A 24,664-nucleotide genomic window follows, 5' to 3' on the forward strand; every position below is an offset into this window, starting at 1 on the left:
TATCTATCTATCTATCTATCTATCTATCTATCTATCTATCTATCTATCTATCTATCTATCTATCTCTCTATCTCTCTCTCTATCTATCTACCCATAAAATATACACTAACACATAACATATATAAATATAGCATTTATAATATATGAAAACAATTCAATTGAATTATTTGCAGATAATTTGACCTAACTTTAACCACTAGTTTAATAAGCCATTGCACAATTTTGTATAGAATTCATGTCAGATTCATTTCAGTACTTATTCTGAAATTTTCTCTTTTCCAAGTCCTTAAAATTTGGTACACTTGACTATTGTTTCCTTTGCATTTTCCATGATTCTTCATAAGTCAGGGTTCTTCAACTGAAAAACAGGGTTTATAAGAGATATATCTGACCAATTTTTCCTGACTTTGGTCTCCCTGATTCCAACTTCCTCTCTGCCTGAATATTAGAATATTTTTCTACTTCTATTTTTTTATGAATTAGGTTCGCTTTCATTATTTAATTGGGAAGTTTGGGGTGGGTGAGGGCACATACCCAGTGATGGATTGCCCCCCCCCCCATTCCCCAGGAGGCAGTTTCAAAAGTCACCTTATTTTACCACTCCAAGTCCCTGGGGGTGGGGAGGGGCTGGAATTGAGTACCCAAGTGGTCACCAAGCATTTCACTTGAAACTATCCAACACATGAAGTGGGGGACAGAGCTTGGCTTCCAGCAATGCAGTTGGCCTGACTCCTTCTACCACCCATTCTCCAACACAAATCCTGTCAGCATTTATTTATTCTTCTTTGACTTTGGAAATTTTTGCCAATAGATCTGCTCAGTGAAAGGCTCTTCATACATGATGGCAACTGTATAGTTGAGGGCCACAATGACTGTTAGCAGGAGGCCTGTCGGGCTGGCATTCATGATTGACCACCCCAGGTAGTTGGCTGTGCTCCCCCAGTACATGTGATTGTTCAAGACATTAAATGGAAATGCTGTCACTCTTGCTTCCTCCAAGATTCCAAAGTAATCACCTAGATATGTCCCAATGAATCCAAGGGTATAGAAGTTGGAGAGAACAAACATGATGCCAACTCCCAGGATGATGAGGCATAGGATGCAGTCCAACCCTTCCGTCTTCGGCTGGCTCAACATGGCCTGGGTAAATCAGTGAGACTTGAGGAAGTTCAGGAGCAGGACAATTATGCCCAGACAGTAACATGTGAGATAGGGAGACCCAAAGGCCAGGCTCAGCTGGCATATTTTGTACTCCCATCTTGCAACCAAGTTCCAGAAAAGGGGATTGAAAATGATGCAGAGGAAAGCAGCCAGAAAACTGAAATCTGTGACACCAACGTAGTCAAAAATCCGGGTCATAACGGAAAGTTCTGCCTGGGGTTACTGACCTGTCGTCCCTCTCCTCTGCCAGTGATGGGATGGCTTTCTACTTCTATTATATACCTAGCTATTAATTTGTATACTGAAAACCATGCTGGAGACTCCACTTAGCCTCAGTTCTTGCCCAGATAAGGAATCCTGCACTAGCTATACTTTTCTCTCATCTCTCTTCTGACCCACTTGTAAATGAGTTAAGCTCAATATTTACGCTTTTTTTTCTCAAAGGTTTTACCTCCTTAGCCTATTGTTAATCAAGTCATACAAAATCTAAACCTTAGATTACACCTATGCTCTGATGTTTTCATTCTGACTCAAGTGCTATTCAGTGAAGTTGGAGAAAATCATGAAACAATGCTAAATCCACAACAAATTTTAATAACATAATCTCATTAGGTTTCTCTGTATAGCAAGGTAATGCTTTTTCTGCCTCCCCAACCAAATCACTCACCCAGGAACCTCAGTAGCTTTTCCATAACATTTTCATCCTTCTTCAAACCTATCATAACTCCCTTTCTCCCAACCCTCTTAGCTGAGAACCTTGCATCATATTTCTTTTTTTTTTCAAATGCTTTAATACTTCTGATTTATGTCATGCAGTTCCGCCAGATTTTTTGTTACAAATTTTCTCCCCATTTTTCCCCTACCCATCACCCCAAAATAGCAGTCCCACAGGATATCCCTCATCCAATCTTATCTCTCCCACATATTCTCCCATACCCCTTTTGACTTTTCCAGTAGCGCCTGGTGGATCTCTATGCCCCAGTACCTGTATAACATTTCCCAATTACATGTAAAATAGTATTAATAATAGTATATATTTAAACATTTGATTTTAAAACTTTGAATTCCAGATTCATTCACATCCTCCTTTGTCACCCACCCTTAATGGAGAGATAAGCAATTCAGTATAGGTTGTACATGTGTAGCTAATTCAAAATATTACCATACTAGGTATATTGTAAAAGACTGACTATATTTCTCTCCCTCCTATCCCACCTCCAACTTGTTCTAGTCTCTACTTTGATTCTGTCCCTTTTCAAAAGAGGGTGATTACAACTTCCCTCCCCCCTAGCCTGACCTCCCTTTCATCATTGCCCCTCTCATCCTCTTCCCCCCTACTCTATTGTAGATACCCAATTTAGTGTGTATGTCATTCCCTCCCCCAGCCAAATTCAACGAGAATAAGGTTGACCCATTCCCTTTTGACTTCCTATTCTTCCCCTCCATTGTAGCCATTTTCCCTTCCCTCTTCTATATGAAATAGTTTACCTCATTTTGTCTCTCCCCATCTCCTCTCACTATATTCCTCTCTCACCTCTTAATTTTGTCTTTTAAGTATCATCCCTTCCTATTAAATTGGTCCTGTGCCATTTATCTATGTATACCTGTAAATATATGTACACACATTCAGATATTATTCATAGGTCTGTATACCCTCCAATATATATATATTCCCTTCAACAATTTTCATACTGAGAAAAGTTTCATCAGTTGCAATTATTATTTTTCCATGCAGGAAGGTAAATAACTCAACTTTGATAATTTTCTTATTTTTTTTCCCTGTTTAGCTTCTCATACTTCCCTTGCTTCTTCTATCTGAATATCAAATTTTCTATTCAACTCTGGTTTTTCATCAAGAATGCTTGAAAATCCTCTATTCCACTGAATGACCATATTTTCCCCTGAAACATGATACTCAGTTTTGCTGGGTAGGTGATACTTGCTTTTAATCGCAGCTCTTTTGACCTCTGGAACATCATATTCCAAGCCCTTCATTCCCTCAGTGTAGAAGCTGCCAGATCCTGAGTTATCCTGATTGTGTTTCCACAATATTCAAATTGTTTCTTCCTGGCTGCTTGTAATATTCTCTCCTTGATGTGTGAATTTCAGAAACTGGCTATAATGTTCCTAGGAGTTTTTTTTTTTTCTTAATCTTTTTCAGGAGGTGATTGGTAGATTTTTCAATCTCTATTTTGCCGTCTGGTTCCAAAACATCAGAGCAGTTTTCCTTGAGAATTTCTTGGAGGATTATTCCTAGGTTCATTCTTTGATCATGGTTTTCAGGTAGTCCAATAATTTTTTAATTATCTCTCCTCAATCTATTTTCCAGGTCAGTGGTTTTTCAAATGAGATATTTCACATTGCCTTCTATTCTTTCATTTGTTTGGATCTCTTTAACAGCATCTTGATTTCTTATAAAGTCATTAGCTTCCATTTGATCCTATCTACTGAAGGAATGATTCTCCTCAGTGAGCTTTTGAGATTCTTTTTCCATCTGGCAAATTTTGCTTTTTAAGACATCCTTCTCCTCATTACCTTTTTTGAGCCTCTTTTGACATTTGAGTTTGTCTGTTTTTTAAGGTCTCATTTTCCTCAGTCAGACTGTTTCCTCAGTCAGACTGTTGACGCTCATTTCATAATTTTCTTGCATTGTTCTCATTTCTCTTCCCATTTTTTCCTCCATGTCTCTTATCTGCTTCTTAAGGTCCTCTATGGCCTGTAACCAGCTCATATTTTTCTTGGAAACTTTTGGTGCAGAATTTCTGACTTCAATGTCTTCCTCCTGTTCCTTGATTTGATCCTTTTTGTCCCCAAAATAGGAGTCTAATGTTGGATTGCTTTTCTTGGTTTGCTTCCTTTGGCTGGTCATTTTGCCACTCAATTACTTGACTTTGGGGCTTTTTGCCACAGTTGGACTCTGCCACCAGACAGGGGAGCTTGTTTACAAATGCTGGGGTTTTCTTAGCTCCTGGAAGTATTAGTTGGGTGCCCTCTATGAAGCTTCCACATGCTCTGGCAAGCTGGTCACACACCCCAGAACCTCCACCCTAGACTGCAATCCATATCCAAGAAGGTAAAGGAAGAGTGATTACCCCTCTGACTGGTCGCTTGTTCCCCCTACACTCTGCAGGCCAGGAGCCAAAGCTGCCATGTTGCACCCAGCTGCACTGCAGCCCTCAGTGCCTTCTCACCCAGGAGCAAAAGCTGATATAATTCCAACTACTGGGTCCCAAAGTCCACACTGCACTGACTTCTCACTTTGTCCTTAGCATCTGTGTGTTGATAATTCTGGAGCACCACAGCTGCTGGTGATCTGGAGTCACTCCATTCTTGGGCTTCTCAGGCCCGCCCTGGGGCTAAAACTTCAGTGTGGGGCTGGGCTTGACTCCCATATTACTGTGATGGCAGATTTCCAGGATTTCCTCAGTGGGAGTTTAGCTTCTCTGTGTCATTTTGTAGGTTCTGTACCTCCAAAGTTTGTTTAGAGTCCCCCTTTACATGAATTGGAGGTGGTGGGAGCCAGAGCCACATGGATGTTCTGTTTCTATTCCATCATCTTGACTACCTTACATCATATTTCAAAGAAAAAAACTGAGGGCTTTTTCCAAAAGCTTCTCTAATTCTTTCCACCATTACTGATTCTCCTCTTTTGTCTCATATGAGAGAGAGCACTTCTCTTTCTCAAGGCAAATCTGTGTATGTATAGAAGTAATCCCATTCCACCAAACAATTGATTCTATCCATTGTCTTCAGCAGTTTAGCCCCTTTAGAACACCTACTATCTCACTAATATTCAATATCTCCTTGTCCACTGATTTCTTTTTTATCACCAAAAATATGCCTATGTTTCTGTCAGGCCCCCCATTTGAATTTGATCTTTCTATCACTTCTGGCTGTCATCCCACACTTCTATCTTATTTTGTGACTAAATTCTTCAAGAAAGACATTTATAATCAGTCCTTCTACTTTTTCCATCCTCACTCTCTTTTCTCTACAAGCTGGCTTCCAACCTCATCATTCAATTGATGCTGTTCTCTCCAATGTTACCAATGATCTCCTAATTGGAAAATTTAATATATTTCCTCATATCTTATATTTCTTTCTATTTCATCAGCCTTTGACATTGTTGATTATCCTCTTCTTACTCATACTCTCTTTTCTCTTTCAGGGCCCTCTTCTCTTCAGTTTCTTCTCCAATGTGTCTAATTCTTTTCATTCTCCTTTACTGGAAATTCATCCAGGCCATGTGCACTGTGTATATATCCCAAAATCTCTATCTTGAATCCTCTTCTCTTCTCTCTTTATGACATTTAATATGGTCATCTTATCAAATCTCATAGATTCAATTATTATCACGGCAGATCATTTTCTAATCACTTTATCCAGTTCTCAACTCTCTGTTGACCTGGATTCTCACATCTCCAATATCTTACTGGACATTCTAAAATCAGATCTTCCAGAAATATTTTCAAATCTACATGTCCAAAAGGGAAATCACTATCTTCACCCAATATTCCCTTTCTCTTCTCATCTTTCCAACTTCTTGATTATATTAAGAGAAACACCACCCTCCCACTCACTCAGGAGGGCAAATCTAAGTGTCATTCTCAACTATTTGCATTCTTTCATCTCTCCATATTCAATCACATGTCAAGTCCTATTGCTTCCACCTTTCCATATACACCCTGTTCTCTCTTCTGTCACTACTATCACCCTGATGCAGTCCTTGATCACTTTATTCCTGAACTATTAGAATAGACTGGTGGGTGGTATCATACCTCAAGTTTCTTTGTACTTCAGTTTTCCTCCATTCAGCTGTCAAATGATCTTCCTAGATCAAGGTCTGACCATTTCACTTATGTATTCAGTAAACTCTGTTGGCTCCTTATCAGTTAAAGGAGCAAGTTTAAAAATCATCATTTTGGTGTTCAGTGCTGTTAATAACTTTCCCCTTTCCTAACTTTTTAATCTTTTTACATTTTACTTACATTCACATACTCAGAACCAGGAACACTGGCCTCCTTGTTTTAACTTGCACAAGATACTACATCTCCCAAATCTGCATTTTCAATAAATGACCCCCCAAATTCACCTCATTGTTATTTTTGGAGGGGGAAGGGAAGGGAAGGTAATTGGGGTTAAGTGCCTTGCCCAAGGTAACACAGCTAGTAAGTGTCAAGTGTCTGAGGTCACATTTGAACTCAGGTCCTCCTGACTCCAGGGCCAGTGCTCTACTACTCACTGTACCACCAAATGCCCCAATTCGTCTTCTGCCCTGTCCTGATTCTTACTTAATGCTGATGCATTTCCTCTGCCTTTTGTTGTCCATGTCTTAAAACAGAGTTCTTGTTTTACTGTGAGCTCTTGAGAGCAGGGACTATTTTACTGTTTTTCACAAAGAAAACAAGTCCTCAGTGTCTAGGTCACTTACAGGAAGAGAGTAGGTACTTAAAATATTTGTTGGATTTAGTGAAACCAAAAAGCTACTATGTGCAGCAAGGTAAGATGTTTATTTTTAATCACTATAATGGCTCTAATATTAATGCAAATAATTCTTATGTAAAGCCAAAATGGTTATGTTCAACTAGGAGAACTGATAGTCTAAACATATGTGATAGTAATAGAATATAAAGATTCCCCTGTATTGGCTTGGTTTTCAAATTGATTGTGTTAAAACCCAGAGCTTGTTAATCCCACCTGTGGGATGGACTTGTTGATGTGAAAAGAGAGTCCTGAAATGGGAGGAGCTGGTGACTTAGATTTGGAGAGACAAGAGAGAGGCAGAAGAACTTTTTGGAAGCAGCACCCTCATGGAGGCAGAGAGAGAGACTGAGAGGATTGTGGAGGGCCACTTTGAATCGCCCTGGACTTTTGAGACCTGCCCCTGGAGCTGCCAAGGACTGAGGAGACATGGCTATTTTGCTGGTACTTTGTCTGTCTGTTTTGATGTTGTTTTGCCAGATTTGTCCACTGGTGAAAGACAGTCCTGTTGAAGAAGTCCTGGAACCTGGCTGTTGGCTAAGAGCTCCTGAGACTGTCCTGCAGACAGAGAGTGAATGCTGTCCACTGGTTAAGGGCAGTGCTGTTGTTGCAGGGGTCTGGGAACCTTTCCGTTGGTTCAGAAGCCCTGAAGAAGGATTTTCTTGTTGTATGTTTACAGAAATCCTGGGAGAGGGTTTTGCTAATGTTTTCAGGGGTTCTAGGACTGTTCTGCAGACAGAGGATGAATTGATGAAGAGACTGGCAATGTATCTTGTGGCCTTGCTAAGCCTTGTCTCCCCAGGAACTAAGATTGCTGAGAACTTGCCTCTTGTCAAGATGAAGAAAAGACCTCCATTTGGGTATTAAGCGCTGTGCCTAAACTTGATGTAACTCTGGGTAGATTCAATTGTGATCCAGGGGTGGGGAACTTTTGACCTTTTTGTGTTCTATGGTTGAACAAATGAATGTACTTTACTTAGATTGGAAACTAATCTCCATTTGAGAAGAGCGGCTTTGTGGTGGATTAAATGAAGGCACAGTCTAGAGGTGGAGTAGTATTTAGAACAGGGACTTTGTAATTGATTGAATGAATGGAAGGTCCTGGGGTGGGGTAGTAGTTGGAGATTATTTAATCACATTTAGTAAATGCTGTATTTTGAATGATGTCATGTTTTGACCTTCTCTGTTCTTGGTTTGTCACTGAATAAAATGGAGAGCACCTATGCTGGTATTTTGAACCTTGGGAAGTTGCCTTTCCTTGGCATTACATTACAACATAGTTCCTCTGCTATCTGTTCTCACTGTGAACCTGAAAAGTTTGGTTAAAGGAGACAAAATATAGATATACAATTATTTCATTTTATTCCCTTAAAACTACTGAACTTGTAAAAGGAGTTAGAATCTAAGATTTAACTGCCTGAACAAAGGAATCCGAAGATTTAAATATATTTTAAAACCATGCCAATTCTGGGTGGCTGTGCCAATCAAATTTATGATTGCTATATGTTACTATCTATATCATGAGAAAGGAAGTTTATTGATGACAAATACAAATTGAAAAGACAATGGACAAAAGAGGGTCCGTTGGAATTTGTCATGTCATGATATCTGTTTTCCTCCCTTATATAATATGTCCCAAGATAAGGGGAAATCCCACTTCTAGCCTTATCTGGTCTCTGGAGTTGATGACACAGGAAAAGGTATTTTTTAATCAAAGCAAGGCAGTCTATATGATTATTTAATGATTATCATTACCAACAACAAATTTACTAAGTACCTTCATTCAAAGGCCATTTTCTCTCTCCTTTTTTCTTTTCAGGTTTGAAACACTTGTTTAGATTTTGCAATACTACAGAAAATATATTCTTACAGTCCATTAGTGATCAAGAACTTGTTATCCCTCTATTTTAAACCTTATTCTAGAATATCAAACCATTCCTGAAACATCCTCTTCTTAGTTGGTTTTTCACTTCTGAGATATAACTTTCTCCTTTAAAGTGCTTGCCTTGGATCAGCAGCAGTGAAAAAAAAACACTACCTATGCTTCCAATTTTCTTCTTAATTTTCTTTTCCAGGACATCATACTGCTCTCCAGCTTGTCAATATCCTTCCTACAATGTGTTACCCAGAACTAAGCACTTCAGCAAGCACAACCAAGAAGAAGATCCAGGTCAGGAATAAATATGTAGAGAAGATAAGTACTAGGTAATTGGGCCCTCAGCAGTGCTGATGCAGCAGAGCTTGGAAGATAGGAAATGCTTTATTTTCCAAGTCAGGAGACTGTAAATCATATAAAAACAATATGTTCTTTCTTACCATCCTCTTATCAATCTAGATAGAAATTTGCTTTTTGCATTGTTTGTTCCACATTTCCAGCTTGAAGACATTTTTACTTGATGGAGAACACAAAAGCACAACAATTGTTGAATAGTTTGTCATTCTTTATGCTGCATTTTACCATGATACCATTTTCAAAAAGAAAGAGGTCTGAGTAAAATGATATAGTAGAAAGTGTATTATATTTGTAGCCATAAGGCAGGGGTTCAATTTTTAGTCATAGTACTTATGAGCTCTGTGTCACTGCATAAGTCACTTAAGTACTCTGACCACTTGTTTGCACATTTATAAAACGAAGTCAACAGCTGTCATTTCCCATTTCTCAGAATTGTCACATGTAAATGGGAATTGTTATTTTTCCAAACATATATTTTAATGTTTTCTTCAGCTTGTTCAAGGATTTAAAAATTCCTCTTCTTTTATATACATTATATATTAATATACATCATATAAGAAACATGCACCACCTTATGGTTCAGACATGGAAAACATGATAATATAAGGATTATATATTGTGAAAATCATATTCTTAAAAATGAATGCTTCTACTAATGTTTTTAGTTTCAATTAATCACTGATTTTGATTGAAAACAAAATATAAAAATACAATTTGACTATACATGCAAATATATGGAGAATTACAGATGGAATTATAGATGGAAACTAATGCATGCTGTTTTACTGAAATTCAGAGGTATGAAGGATGAGATAAATGTAATAAAAGAGAAGTCTTTAGGCCTAACGAAATATTTCCATTAATTCTAAGTGGAACATCCACAATACATTTCAGATTAAGAATTTTCCATTTCTGTTCTATTCTATGAATGTGACAATTTTTGTGGTGAAATTTATAAATATTTTGAGTAAATTTGTCATCCACCCAATCACAGGAAAATCAGTTTCATTAGTGGAGAGAAAATCTATTTATTGTTTTCAAAATCTATAGGACCATATTCCCTAGTTGCCCTTCTGTATTGTCCTGACAGAAGATAGTATGTCACAGGAAATATCTTGTATGACAGCTGCCATGGGCATTAATTGTTTCTTCTAATTGAGCTAGACATTTTACACTCCTATTTTATTTTGAAATAATTTTTGAATTGATATTTTCTTTCTTACATTACCATAATTATTTAAGGGATCTTTCCCCATTCCCCTTCCAGATCATCAGCCCATATAACAAAATATATTTTCATTTTTGAGTGGAAAAAATATCAGTACAACATTGCAATAAATTGGAAAAAATCTGAAAAAAGTGTTAAATGTGTAACATCTGTGGACCTCTGACTTTTATAAAGGGTAGGTCTTGATTATATACCACCATGGGGCGGTGTAGGGGGGACGGAGAGAAAATTTGCAACTCAAGGAATTGTGGAAATGAATCTTTTAAACTAAAAATAAAAAAAAATTAATAAAGACAAAAAAATAAAAAGGGTAGGTCATTTTGCACAAGTTCATATGGATTTCTCCATGCGTCTCTATATGCATCACATACATAATTTTTATAGCACAATATTCTATTACATTCATAAACCACAATTTGTTTATCCATTCCATAATTAATGAGGAGCCATTTTGATTGAAATTTCTATCACAAAAGTTCTGATATTGATATTTTGTAATATATGGTGACTTTCTTCTTATCAGTTGATTCTTTGAGGCATGGAGCCAATAAGAGAGTTTCTGTTTCAAAGGTTATGGATATATTAGTCACCTTGTTTGTATAATTCCTATGTGGTTTACAAAATGGTTGTATCCATCAACTGTGCTCCATCAACTATGTATACATATGTCTATCATTCCACAACCTCTCCAACATTGACTCTTGTTTCTTTTCATTTTTGACAATTTCTGGATTTGACAAGAAAACTTAAAATTGTTTTGATTAACATTCATCTTGTTATTAATTATGTTAAGCATTTTTTCATGTGATTGAGAATACTTTCCAATACTTCCTTTGAGAGCTCTATTCATAACTTTTGAGCTTACCTAATGGAAAATTGATATTGCATGCATACATACACACATGCACACACATACACACAACATGTGTTAACACATACATGCATAAATGGGTATGTGTGTGTAGTTTATATATATATATATATATGTATATATTTGTATATCAAATCCTTATTGCAGAAATGTAATATAAAGATTTTCCCCCCATTTGAGCACTTCCCTTTGTATTCTAGATGCATTTCATATATATGTTCTGTTCAGAAACTTTTGAATTTTAGGTAATCAAATTATCTGTTATGTTTTGTAATTGCCTCAATTTTTGTATAGTTAATAATATATGTCCTACTCAAATCTCTGAGAGGCATATAAACTGTTACCCTTTTAATTTTTTCATATACTATGCCCCTTTATATTAAGGTTGTGTATCCATTTGGAATTTATTGTGGAATATGTTCTAAATTGTTGATCTACACCTGATTTATGCCAGACAGTTTTTACCTTTAATTGTTATTCAATAACGAGTTTTTTCCATTGTTAATTTAAATTTTCTACTTTATGAAATGTTGAGTTACTATGTCCTACCATTTCTGATTCTCAATTTTGTACTCTGTTCCATTGATCTCTCTCTCTCTCTCTCTCTCTCTCTCTCTCTCTCTCTCTCTCTCTGTGTGTCTCTGTCTCTCTCTGTCTCTGTCTCTCTCTCTCTGTCTCTCTCTCTCAAACTCTCTCTCTTCATTAATAGCAGATAGTTTTGATGACTGCCATTTTATAGTATAGTTTGAGGTCTACAAGTGCTAACCCTCCTTCATCTCTACTTCTTTTCATCATTTCTCTCAATATTGCAGATACTGTTGTTTTTTAATGAGTTTTGTTATTATATTAAGCAAATTATGTAAAATATTCCCTTACTAATTTTATTGGTATAGCATTAAATTTGCCAATTAATTTGGAGAGTTTTATCCTTTTTATTATATCAGCACAGTCTACCTATATGCATTAAATATCCCTCCCATGATTTAAGTTTGAGGAGCTGCTTGCAATTTAATCTACAAAAGTTTGTTTTTGTTTTTTTTTGGTGTGTGTGTGTGTGTATGTTTGTGTTGAAACCTAGATATGTTTTTTAATGTTGTTATTTGCATTGGGATTTTCCTTTCTATTAGCACTTTCTAGTGTAAGAAATGCTAGCAGTTTGGTTTCCAAATATTTTATAGGAACAATGTATGTTTCAAAAGAGATCCTGCACTGGACATTCAGGAAAGAGGTGCCTGAACTAGGCTGGCTCATACCAGTTGGGGAATGGTCACCAACTTTTCATTAACATGCATGCTTAATGGGCAGGTGGGGAGAGTTGTAATCCACAAGAGCAGGAGCTGATCCTAGCTCTGAAGGGAGGAATGGTGGGAAAGTCAAATGAAACACACATAAAAAGGGCTTGCCTTTGTCTGATCCTTTGTAGTCTTTTTTTGGGAGGTTGCCCATTTATTCATTAATAAATATAAAATAAAGATCATGAAATTTCCTGGTTTCCCAAAAAGCATGGTTATTCCCTAGACAGAGCACACATATTTTCATTTATAACACTAGGTTATAGTAGTATTACATACAAATGGTGTTTATTTTTGAAGATTTATTCTATAACATGAAACTTTTCTGAAATTATTGTCTCATTTAGCAACTTTGTTGATTCCTTAGGATTTTCCAAGTAAACTATTATATTGTCAGCAAACAAGTTAAAGTTTTATTTCCTTTTTACCTGTTTTTGTTCCTTTATTTTTTTTCCTCTCCTGTCGCATTGTTGCTACTATTTCCAGAATTTTATTAAGTCATAATGGAGAGAGTGGACATATCTGCTTCACTCGATTTGTTAGAAAAATAATTTAGGGTTATTCTCATTGCATATGATGCTTGTTGTGGGTTTTAGATAGATGATTTTAATTATAGTAAAATATCCTATATGCTGTTACTATGAAGAGTTTTTTGCATAAAATCATGTCTTACTTTTTCAAGTACTTTTTCCTAAATTTATTGAGGTGATCACATTGTTTTAAATGTCTTGGCTTTAATATGATTAATTATATTGATTTATTTTCCTAAAATATAGATATTCAATAATAAAGCGGAGTCTGACATATTTTTAAAATAAAACCAGAAATGAACTTGTGTTTGCTTATTGAACACCTCAAAGAAGAGAAATGTAGGAGGAATGAATAAATGCAGTAGACAATAATGGCAAAAGCAACACAGAAAACAGTAAGAAACTTCTTTCTAAATTTACACAAAGAAATGGGTTAATTCTATCTTATTCACATATAAGCAAGTTCATTTTTTCAGGGTAGGTCACCCTGGGCTACCTTCTGAGCTGCATTATTCTTCAGACCATAGCATTCCATTTCTTACTGTGCTTTCTAGGTAGTGTGGAATCAAATGTCTTTATTTAAAAGTTTTTCTACTAATCACTTTCAGAACTTGTTGTTTCTGAATTGAATTGTTAAATTTAACCATTATGTGTCTTTGAGTTTACAGTCTTTTTTTTTTTCCTTGAAGGCAATCTGTGTAATTCTTTCATTGGAGTTTCATTTCCTGTGTTCAGAGATACAGACAGTGCTTTTCTATTATTCCCCCTTAATTGTGGTGTTAAAATATTTTTGTCTTAAACCAAGGGGATGCCCATCAATTGGGGAATGGCTAAACAATTTGTGGTATGTGCATGTAATGGAATACTATAATAATAAGAAATATAATAAGAAGAAGAAATGAGGAACAGAAAGACTTCATAATAACTTGGAAAGACATATATATATATATATATAAACTGATGCTGAGTTAGGAGATCAGAACCAGGAGAACTTTGTACACAATTATAGACACATCATATTTGTGATGACTGACTTTGATAGACTCACTCTTCTCAGCAATATCCTGAGAAAGAACTACAGCATCTGAATGCAGATTGAAGCCCACGACTTGCAGTCTCTCTTTTGTTTATCCTTTTGTTTTGTTCCTTATTTCTTGTTTACTCCATTGGTTATAACTCTTTGTTAAGGTAATGGAATTTGAAGATCTTCCATGTCCTTTGAACTTGCTGAAGTAGCAGGAAGGGGTGGGGCAGGAAGGACAGAGTCCAGTAGGCGCCTGGCTGGAGCCAGCACAGTGACTAGGAGTGGCAATGGCAAGAACTCCTTTTTTTTTGAGCCAGTCAGAATTTCTGCTAATGACTCCTGCTGAGGACTGCCTGGGACAGGAACAACAGGGGACCGTAACTGCTGGGAGTGAGCTGCATGAAGGCTGAGCAGTTATCACTAGTGAGAAAAGGAGGATCTTTGCCTGAGGTAGCCTGTTGTGTTTTGAAGGCTTGAGAATGTGGGTGTTTATTGCATTAACTATGTGTGCCAAATCCATGGCTACTATAATGGTTTTGACTTTCTGGTTTTGGGACTCAGTTTTCTGGTATTTGAATAAATATTGTAGCTATGTCCCCCATGTAGAGAGCCTGTTACATTTTGTGATTTATAAGCATATCAGCATATTGATAGTTAATCTATGCATTGTGAATACTACATTGTTGATACACTCTTCTTTACATCTTTGCTAATGTTTAATGGGAAGGTATTTGTGGAACCTATATTTGATTACATGGCACTGTGGGGAGGAGGGGGAAGAGAGAATGGGAGAAAAATTGGAACTTGAGGGATTATGGAATTGAATATTGTAAACTCAAAGTAAATAAAGGATTATATATATATATATATATAGTCTTGTCTTTAGCCTTTGTCTTTATGCAAAAGGGATTCAAGATCAGTATGTTTTACTTTTAGAAATGAGCAAAACTTCTTTTTATGGGATTGATTTTGGTATCCTTTCTTCTATATGATCTTTTAATTCACTGTATTTCCATTCCCATTGTATTGATCTTTATTTTGTTTCTTTGGCCATTGCAAATTCCAGGTGTTGTTTTCTATTCTATCTAATACTTTGCCTGTGTTTGCCATGAAGTTTATTCTTAGTATTCTAACTTCTCTTTTGAATTACTTAAGGAAAACGTGTTGTGTTGCTGTATTCTCTTCAAATTTCACAATGTTTTATCTTGTCAAGTATTGGGTCATTTTCTTTGTTTTACAGTATTTATTAATAGATGCTTGAACTCTTTTATTAGCTGTGGAGGCCCTACTTTTTTTCCCCCAGTACTTAATGAATTTTTTCTGTAAATTTACAGGTTTGTGTTCTGGAGCTTTACTTTTTTTTTTCCTAAAATCTTTGGTAATTCATTTTTTTTTTTTTTATTTTTCTCCCTATCACTCACTTTTTGACTTCTTTCTCTCTGAGGTTTCCTTGGAGTCTAGATTTCAAAGCATTTGGGCCCTATGATATGTAATTTCTGGCTCACCACCCTAGGTCAATGACCCAATTAAAAATTCTATATGCTTTGTCTCAAAGTCAAAGAGACATTCTGTGCAACACCCCCACTGCAACTTCTACCCCTTAAGGACCACCCAATGCCTTGTTTTAATTACCTATGCAATTTCCTCATTCTTTTCCTTGAATCTCTCTGTTTGTTAGCATGTGTGTTTGAGTAAGAGACAGAGAAAATCAGGTAGGGAAAAAAATAATGTATATTCATAGAGTTCTGAAAAAATATGATCAGAAAAAAATGGTTCCAAATATTTTTGCTACATGAATTTCAGAAATGTTATAATTTCATATTTTGAAACCAAGACTAAGGTGTTAAATGACTTTTCCAAGGTCACACATTTTTTGGTCTCAAGCTGAAACTTAAAAGTAAGTCTTCTGGTTTCTAGTTTTGTGTATTATTCACTATATTAATGTTATTTCTTTTTTTAGCTAGTAAAAAATCATTAATTATAATAGCTCTATTTTTATACAGAATATATAGAAAGCTTTGATTATATAACCAATGTTGTTTAATGATGGCATCTATATTCAACATGAACTTTAGGAAGAATTTCCTTCATAAATAAATGAATTTGTGTTTGTGTGGTTGTATATATACACATACATATATATGTACATATATGAATATATATGTGTATGTGTGTGTGTGTGTGTGTGTGTGTGTGTGTGTGTAGTGGCAAGCACCCCAGCGAACCCAGGGTGGCTGCCACCATAGGTTCTTGGATCTGCTTTGATAAAGGAAAGCAACTCAAAGTGAGTTAACAAGCTTACTTTAATCAGTCAAATATGTATCGTTTACCTAGTTCAGGGGAAAAAGGTCAGCACCCCAAACTTCAGAATATAGAGACAGAATTATCAAGACAGAGAAACAGATCAACTAGACAGTTTCCAAACTGTCCAACCATTACATCCATACCAAATCACCATCTGGGTTTTTCAAAGGGGGGGGGGGGGCCTGAGGGGGGGAGCTGTTAACAACCAACGGCTTCCCAGAGTCTCATATGATCAAATCACAGAACACTTCTCAAAGTGAGCCCCAAAACAAAGCCACACATCACAGCTTATATATCCTTCTCCTGGCTCAGAGAATGTAACAACCTTATTGACTAACTGGCCAATCAAAAACTATCTACTGAAAAACAAGCTTCCCACCCCAGGCTCCAGGTGCACTTTAGCCTAGGGGCAGGGAAGATCTTTAAATTTGCATTTCCATTGCAGTGTGTGTGTGTGTGTGTGTGTGTGTGTGTGCTTATATAGTTTTATTCTAGAAAAATCTCTAAAATAGCTCCATTAAACTCATTAGTTGTCTGATACCTGTGGTCATATCTGCTTGGTACCTATAATTATAAATACATTCAAAGGTACCCACCCAGATTAAATCAATTTTCCACTCTGAAAATATAAATTGCTGTAACACTGAAAGATGTTGTGAAAAGTACACAGAATCTAAATGCCATGCTCTCTCAATTTCAGGGTTTTGAAATTTGGAATCCCATGTTCAAAAAAAGAACATAGAAATCATCCTTCAAGAAATTCTCAAGGAAAATTGCCTTGATGTTTTAGAACCAGAGGGCAAAATAGAGATTGAAAGAATCCAACCATCACCTCTTGAAAAAGATACCAAAAAGCAAACACCTAGGAATATTATAGCCAGGTTCCATATTTCCAGATAAAGGAGAAAATATTACAACCAGCCAGGAAGAAACAATTTGAATATTGTGGAAACACAATCAGGATAACCCAGGATCTGGCAGCTTCTACATTGAGGAATGGAAGGTCTTGGAATATGATATTCCAGATGTCAAAGGAGCTGGGATTAAAACCAAGAATCACCTACCCAATAGAACTGTGTATCATGTTTCAGGGGAAAATATGGTCATTTCATGAAATAGAGGAGTTTCAAGAATTCTTGATGAAAAAATCAGAGTTGAATAGAAAATTTGACATTCAAATACAACAAGTAAGAGAAGCATGAGAAGGTAAACAGAGAAAAGAAAACATAAGGAACTTACCAAAGTTGAACTATTTACATTCCTACATGGAAAAATGATCATTGTAACTTAGGAAACTTTCCTCAGTATGAGAATAGTTGAAGGGAATGTAAATATAAATATAAATAAAAGGGAATATAAAAACATAAATTTATATAAATATAAAAAGGGAATATAAATATGTATGTATATTTGTATATATACATATATATGTCTATATAGGAGGGTATATGGGTGTATGAATACATATATGAGTGCATTTTTATACCTAGACAGAGGGCACAGGATGAATTGAATAGGAAGTGATGATACTTAAAAGGTGAAATTGAGAGGTGAGAGAGGAATATAATGAGAGGAGATGAGGAGAGACAGAATGGGGTAAATTATCTCATATAGAAGAGGTAAGGGAAAACAGTTACAATGGAGGGGAAGAACAGGAAGGCAAAAGGGAATGAGTTGGGGCAGCTAGGTGGCGCAGTGAATAGAGCACCAGTCCTGGAGTCAGGAGGACCTGAGTTCAAATCTGACCTCAGACACTAGACACAGTAGCCATGTCACTTTGGGCAAGTCACTTAATCCCAACTGCCCTTCTAAAAGGAAAAAAAAAGGAATGAGTCAACCTTATTCTCATTGAATTTGGCTTAGGGAGGGAATGAGATACACACTAAATAAGGTATCTCACCCTATAGAAAAGTTGGGGGGAAGGGAATGAGAGGGGCAATGATGGAAGGGAGGGCAGGTTGGGGGGTTAACGGAAGTTAGAAACACACACTTTTGAAAAGGGACAGGGTCAAAGTATAGAATAGAACAAGTGGGGGCAGGATAGGATGGAGGGAAATATAATCAGTCTTTCACAATATATCCACTATGGAAATGTTTTGCATAACTACAAGTGTAAAACATATATTGAATTGCCTACCTTCCCAGTAAGGGTGGGTTATGAGGGAGGAAAGGAAAGAATCTGGAATCCATAATTTTAAAATCAAATGTTGTGTGTGTGTGTTTCTGTGTATAATTAATTTTTTACATGCACCTGGGAAATAAGATATACGGGCACTGGAGTATAGAGATCTACCTTGCCCTACTGGAAAGTAGGAGGGGGATTGGAGAGGATATAGGAGGGAGCAGATTGGGGGATGTCATATACAGTGGCATAGCTGTTTTGGGTTAGTGGGTAGGGGAAAGACAGGGGCAAAATTTGTAACTCAAAATCTTGCAGAAATAAATGATGTAAACTAAAAATAAACAAAATTTAATTAAATAAAGAATAATCAATGGAAAAGGACAAAAGTGTTTATAATTTAGATGAGTTTTTACTTTCTTACTCAAGAGAAGATGGAGATGTAATCACTTATTTCTCCTAATTGAATATACATCCCTAGCTACAATGGACCATTTCTTTTTTGACTTTGTATTCTACAACCTCCAGCACAGTGTATTATACCTAGTTAATCTTTAAAGTTTGCTGAACTGATGTATTTTTGTGGGGTATTTATTAGAAGCAGAAAGGTGGGCAGTAAGTCAGTAGACAAAAATTGAAATGGGAGAGGAAAGAATAGCAGCTTTCATGTTAGATGTTGTAGGTTAATTTATTACTTCTGGAATTTATTTTTACATGACTTTGGACAAGTCAATTAGCCTCCCTTGATTCCAGTTCCTCATCTTTAAAATGAGGATATTGGACTAAAACGCCTCCAAGGTCCATTCCAGCTCTAAATGTATGTTATTTTATTCTATTACCAATTATTTCTGTTATCCTCTGTGTGTGTCTAGGAGGAGCGGGGGGGGGGGGGAGTGTTTGTGGGGGTGAGGGTGGGCATAAGTGTGTATCCCTAGTGCTTAGCAAAGTACCAGGAACATAGTTGGCCTTAATAAATCTTTATCTACTGACTGACTTAGAAATTAAAATTAAGGAGTATAAGAAGCAAAAGAGAGCTAACGACATAGAAATTTTTCTGGTTTATATTGTTGCTTCTAGAAGAAATTATGCCTAAAATTGACTTATATTTGTGACTAAATTATCCCTTTTTATAATTAAAGACAAGTTGGCATTAACAAAATAGGGCATTGGTAGGACATAATAACTCATCATTCTACTATTCAACACAAGAGAGAGAAATGTTCCTCAGAAATCATAGTAGAAAAAGTCATGTGACTGTACTGAAGAGGTAGTTTACATCATAAAAGTATGAAATAATCATTCAAAACATAATTGCTCCTTGAAGAGTATCCCTAGTTACCTTAAGGTATGTCATAAAGCTTGAAATGTAAGAGATTGTTGTTGTTTTTTCCCCCATGCTTCATAGGACATTGAGCATCAGACTTTGGACTTACTATAATTAAATATGAATTGATCAGATCCATAATTCTTCTGATATATCTCTAGCAGTGTTAGGCATCAGGATTGCTCCCTTCCTATTATCTTTTTTTTCCTTTGAAGGCAGAACATAAAGAAGTGGAATTCTTCATCTTTTACATTACTTTTTTGAAAGATATTTTATTTAATACTTTCCCAATTACATGTAAAATAATTTTGGCATTCTTTTTTCTAAATTTTGAGTTCCAAATTCCTCACTTCATTTTCCTCCTCCATCATTGAGAAAGCAAGCAATTTGACATAGGCTATACATGTGCTGTCATGCAAAACACATTTCCATGTAAGTTACACTGTGAAAAAAACACAGACAAAAAACAAAAAGAAAAAAATAAGGAAATAAAATGTGTCTTTGATCTTCATTCAGCCTCTACTAGTTCTTTCTCTGGAGACGGACAGCACCTGTCATCATAAGTCCTACAGAATTGTCTTTAATCATTTTATTGCTGAGAAGAGCTGAGTTATTCGTAGTAGATCATTATATAATGTTGCCGTTACTGTATACAAGGTTTTCCTGGTTCTTCTCATTTCACTTTCAATGTAACTCTTTCCATGTTTTTCCATAATCACCTTGCTCATCATTTCTTAAAGCATGACAGTATTCCATCACAATTATATACAACACTTATTAAGCCATTTTACAACTGATGGACATCCCCTTGATTTCTAATTCTTTTCCACCACAAAAATGATGCGATATAAATATTTTTGTACAGGTGGATCCTTTTCCTTTTTGCTTTTTGTTTGTTTGTATGTTTGTTTCTTCACTCTTTTTTTAGGCTAGTAAGTGTTAAGTGTCTGAGCCTGGATTTGAACTCAGGTCTTCCTGACTCCAGGGCTGGTGCTCTATTTGCTGCACCACCTAGCCACCACTTAAATATCATTTTCTCACATAGGAACATAAGCAGTTTTATCTTATTTGATTCATTATGATTTTTCTTTCTTGTTTACCTTTCTATGATTATTTTCCATCTTGTATTTGAAAGTGAAATTTTCTATTCAGGTCTTGTATTTTTATTAGGAATACTTGAAAGTTCTCTATTTCATTGAATGCCCGTTTTTCCCCCTGATGGATTATATTCATTTTTGCTGTGTGGGTCATTATTGGTTTTAATCCTAGCTCTTTTGCCCAGTGGAATATAATATCCCAAGCTTTCTGAACCTTTCAAGTAAAAGATTCTAAATCTTGTTATCCTGACTATGGCTGCATAATATTTGAATTGATTCTTTCTGACTCCTTGCAGTATTTTCTCCTTGACCTAGCAGGTCTGGAATTTGGCTATAATATTCCTGGGGGGGGGTTCACTTTGGGATGTTTTTTAGGAGGTGATTAGTGGATTCTTTCAATTTCTGTTTTGTCCTCTGGTTCTAGAATCTCAGTGTGGCTTTCCCTTATTTCCTATAGCACAATAGCATTCCACTATATTCATATACCACAATTTCTTCATCTATTCTGCAGTTGTTAGCATCCCCTCAATTTCAAATTCTGGGTCACCACAAAAAGAAGGACTATAAATATTTTTGTATGTGGGTACTTTTCCCATTTGTATGTTCTTTTTGGGATACAGCCCTAGAGGTAGTATTGCTGAGTCAAAGAGTATGCACATTTTTATAGCCCTTTGGTCATAGTTCCAAATTGTTTTCCAGAATGATTGAATCAGTTCACAACTCCAACAATACATTAGAATTCCAATTTTCCCACCTTTCCTTCAGAATTTATAATTTTTCTGTTTTGTTATGTTATCCAATCTGATAGATGTGATGTTGTAGCTAAGAGTTGTTTTTATTTGCATTCTCTAATCAATAGAGATTTAGAGCATTTTTTTCATATCATTAAAAATGGCTTTAATTTCTTCCTCTGAAAACTTCCTATTCATATTCTTTGACCATTTATCAACTGGAGAATGACTTGAGTTCTTATACATTTTACTCAGTTCTCTATTCATTTTGGAAATGACATCCATATCATAGACATTAGGTATAAAGTATCTTTCCTAGTTTTCTGCTTCCCTCCTAATCTTGGTTGCGTTGACATTTTTTTTTTTTGCGCAGAAGCTTTTCAATTTAATGTAATCAAACTTATTCATTTTGCATTTCATAATGTTCTCTAACTCTCGTTTGCTCACAATTTCCTCTGTTCTCTAAATCTGAGAGGCAAACTATTCCTTGCTCTTCTAATTTGCTTATACTATCTAAATTGTGTACCCATTTGCACTTTATTTTGGTATACAGTGTAAGATATCAGTCTATGCCCAGTTTCTTCCATATTATTTTCCAGTTTTTCCAGCATTTTCTGTCAAGTAGTGATTTCTTATTTCAGAAGCAGAGGTCTTAGGGTTTATAAAACAGAATATTACTATACTCATCTACTACTGTCTTGTGCATTGTAATGCCAATCAACACAGCACACTTGAGCGTTTCTGCTGTGGATAATTTTAAGGGTCTAATCGCTCAGTTTAATTACTCTATTTATTCAAAACTAAACCTTGAGCCAACAAACTAAAGCATTCACCATACAAAAAAACTTATTACCAGGGTGGCCACATGGCCTTACACAGACACAAAAGTACATAATATAAGATAACATACCTCCCTAGTTTATGCATTCTTGTGGGGGGGGGGAGGGACAAAACCTTTGAAGCGTGAGCAAGCAGTTACTTCTCTCTCAGGTACTGTTCCAAAATACTTGTTTATTCAATCAGGGGATCCTGGATCAGGGTCTTGCCTTTACATCCCCAGGTGTAGTAGGGAATACAACACCCTCCACCCCTAGGTCACAGTAGTTTACAATCTCCTCAATCCAAGCAGAGTGTCCAAACAAAGTCCTCTTAGGAATGTGTCTTTCTCCCCATGCTGTCAATGCAGGCTCTCCCAGGTATGCACATGTTGTATTGAAGCAAAACATCCAAGTCCTAACACTTTTCCAGTTCCCTGCTTCCAAGTCCTGAGGAGGTGACTGGGCAACAAATCAACAAGGTGGGTTCCCAGGGGCCATGGCACTTCCCCCCTCCTCCAACAGATAACCCCCTGGATCCCAACCCATCCCAGGGGAATGTTTCAGGAGAGCATGCTCCCTGTACCTGTCTTGTTGTAAAGTTTTCATCTTGACCTGGGACTGAGTTCTGAGCCCTGTGGCTCCTCTTCTTGTTAGGTCTGTGGGCTGACCACTCCAGGATTCTGCCTGGAGCCCTATGTATGCAGCTCTCCTATCCTGCTCCAAGTCTCACCTCACAGGAGAAGAGACTACTCTGTTCCATATTTGCTCTGCTCCTGCCTGGGTCCAGGCACAGCTAAATCCAGGGGCTTCTTGCCCCCTGTTTCTGTCTCTTGCCCAAACTACCCCAACTCCAGGACAGCTTGTTCTCCCCCAGCTTTACATGGAAAGGGACAACTCCAGGCTGACTTCTGAGGACAACAAATTTCCAAGGCCTACACCCTTCCAGCATAATGTGGGGCATGGCTATTCCACTCAAACTCTGACTCTGTAAAAAGTAACATAATAACTGGGAAATAACAGAGAACTCTCCCAGTTTCACTAAAACCCATACTTTCCTTTAGTACTTTGTTCTAGTCCAGTGTAACAATTTTCTCAAAAAGTTTGGTATCAGAGGTCTCCTCTCTCTCAGAGATCTCCTCTCTGTCTCGCTGTCTCTCTCTGTATCTGTCTCTCTGTCTCTCTCCCTCTGTCTCTGTCTCTCTGTCTGTCTGTCTGTCTGTCTGTCTCTCAGGTCTGCTCCCTCTTACATTCCCAGACCAAAAGAGTGCTGACATATGGGTTCAGAAAAGCAGGGGGTCCCTTAATAATGGCTACCCAAAGTCTCATCTAAGAAATCGAGTTCTCAGGCAGAGCATTCTTCCCATGAATGAGCCCCAAGGCACCTAAGAATTTATATATACTTTTGACTAATAGGCTCAGAGACCAAAGGTAGCAAACCCTATGTGGCTCAACACAGCTGTGAATTACCAGGGTTCAAAGGACATTAATCCTTAAGAGGTTTACAATTTAGCATTAGCCTGGGAAACTGAACTCAAACAAGAAGAACAACAAAAACAACACAAATCCCATCTTTCTTGTGCTCACATACACCTAACCTATTCCACTGATCCATCACTCTATTTCTTAGGCATTGCCAAAGTACTTGATTGCTGCTCTATAACACAATTTAAGACCTGGCCTTTATAAATCACCTTCTGTAGCATTTCTTTTCTTTATTTCCCTCAAAATTCTGTACGCTTTGTCCTTCCCAATGAATTTTACTATATTTTCTAGTTTGACAAAATAATTTTTGGTACCAATTTTACTTTTGAAGGACTTCTTTTTGTGGCTCTTTTTGCATTTGGCCCATTCCATTTTCCAAGGCATTCTTCTCTTCATTTGATTTGTCTGCCTCATTTACCATTTGGTCTATATTATTAAAGTTGCTATTCCTCCCCCCCCACACACACACACTTAATAGTATTTTTTTCAACTATATATAAAGATAGTTTTCAACATCCACTTTTGTAAGATTTTTGTTCCAATATTTTTCTCCCTTCTTTCCCTATCTCTTCTCCAAGATGGCAAGCAATCTGATATAGTCTATGTAGGAGTGTAAAGCCATCATAAGCAGTTCTCCTGAGGACTGCTGCTCTGAATAACATAAAGGATCTAATCCCATAATATAATCAGCTCTCTATTTACTCAGCAGTAAACTAAATCACAATATTCAGAACAATATAATATAATAACTTATTATGAAGGTGGCCACATAGTATTTTACAAAACATATCATTCAGTAAGTAACAATCTCCTCAATCAATAATATACAAGCAAAGTCCTCTTCCATTTTGATTTGAGACTGGCTTCCAATCATCCTTAAGCCAATCATCTTTAAGAAGTAACAGAAAGTACAAACACCATCCAACCCTAGGTCACAGTAAGTCACAATCTCACGAGTCAATATAGAAT

At 36.5% G+C, this 24,664-nt stretch overlaps 1 pseudogene; it reads right to left on the bottom strand.

Moving 5' to 3' along the window:
- Positions 1-771: 771 nt before the first annotated feature.
- On the bottom strand, positions 772-1,371 carry LOC138171062 (phosphatidylethanolamine N-methyltransferase pseudogene; annotated as a pseudogene).
- Positions 1,372-24,664: the final 23,293 nt, after the last annotated feature.

This window comes from Petaurus breviceps, unplaced genomic scaffold (genome assembly GCF_028583685.1).
Source record: "Petaurus breviceps papuanus isolate PSGF00001 unplaced genomic scaffold, PetGlider_PUasm1.0 41, whole genome shotgun sequence".
Classification (NCBI taxonomy): Eukaryota; Metazoa; Chordata; class Mammalia; order Diprotodontia; family Petauridae; genus Petaurus; species Petaurus breviceps.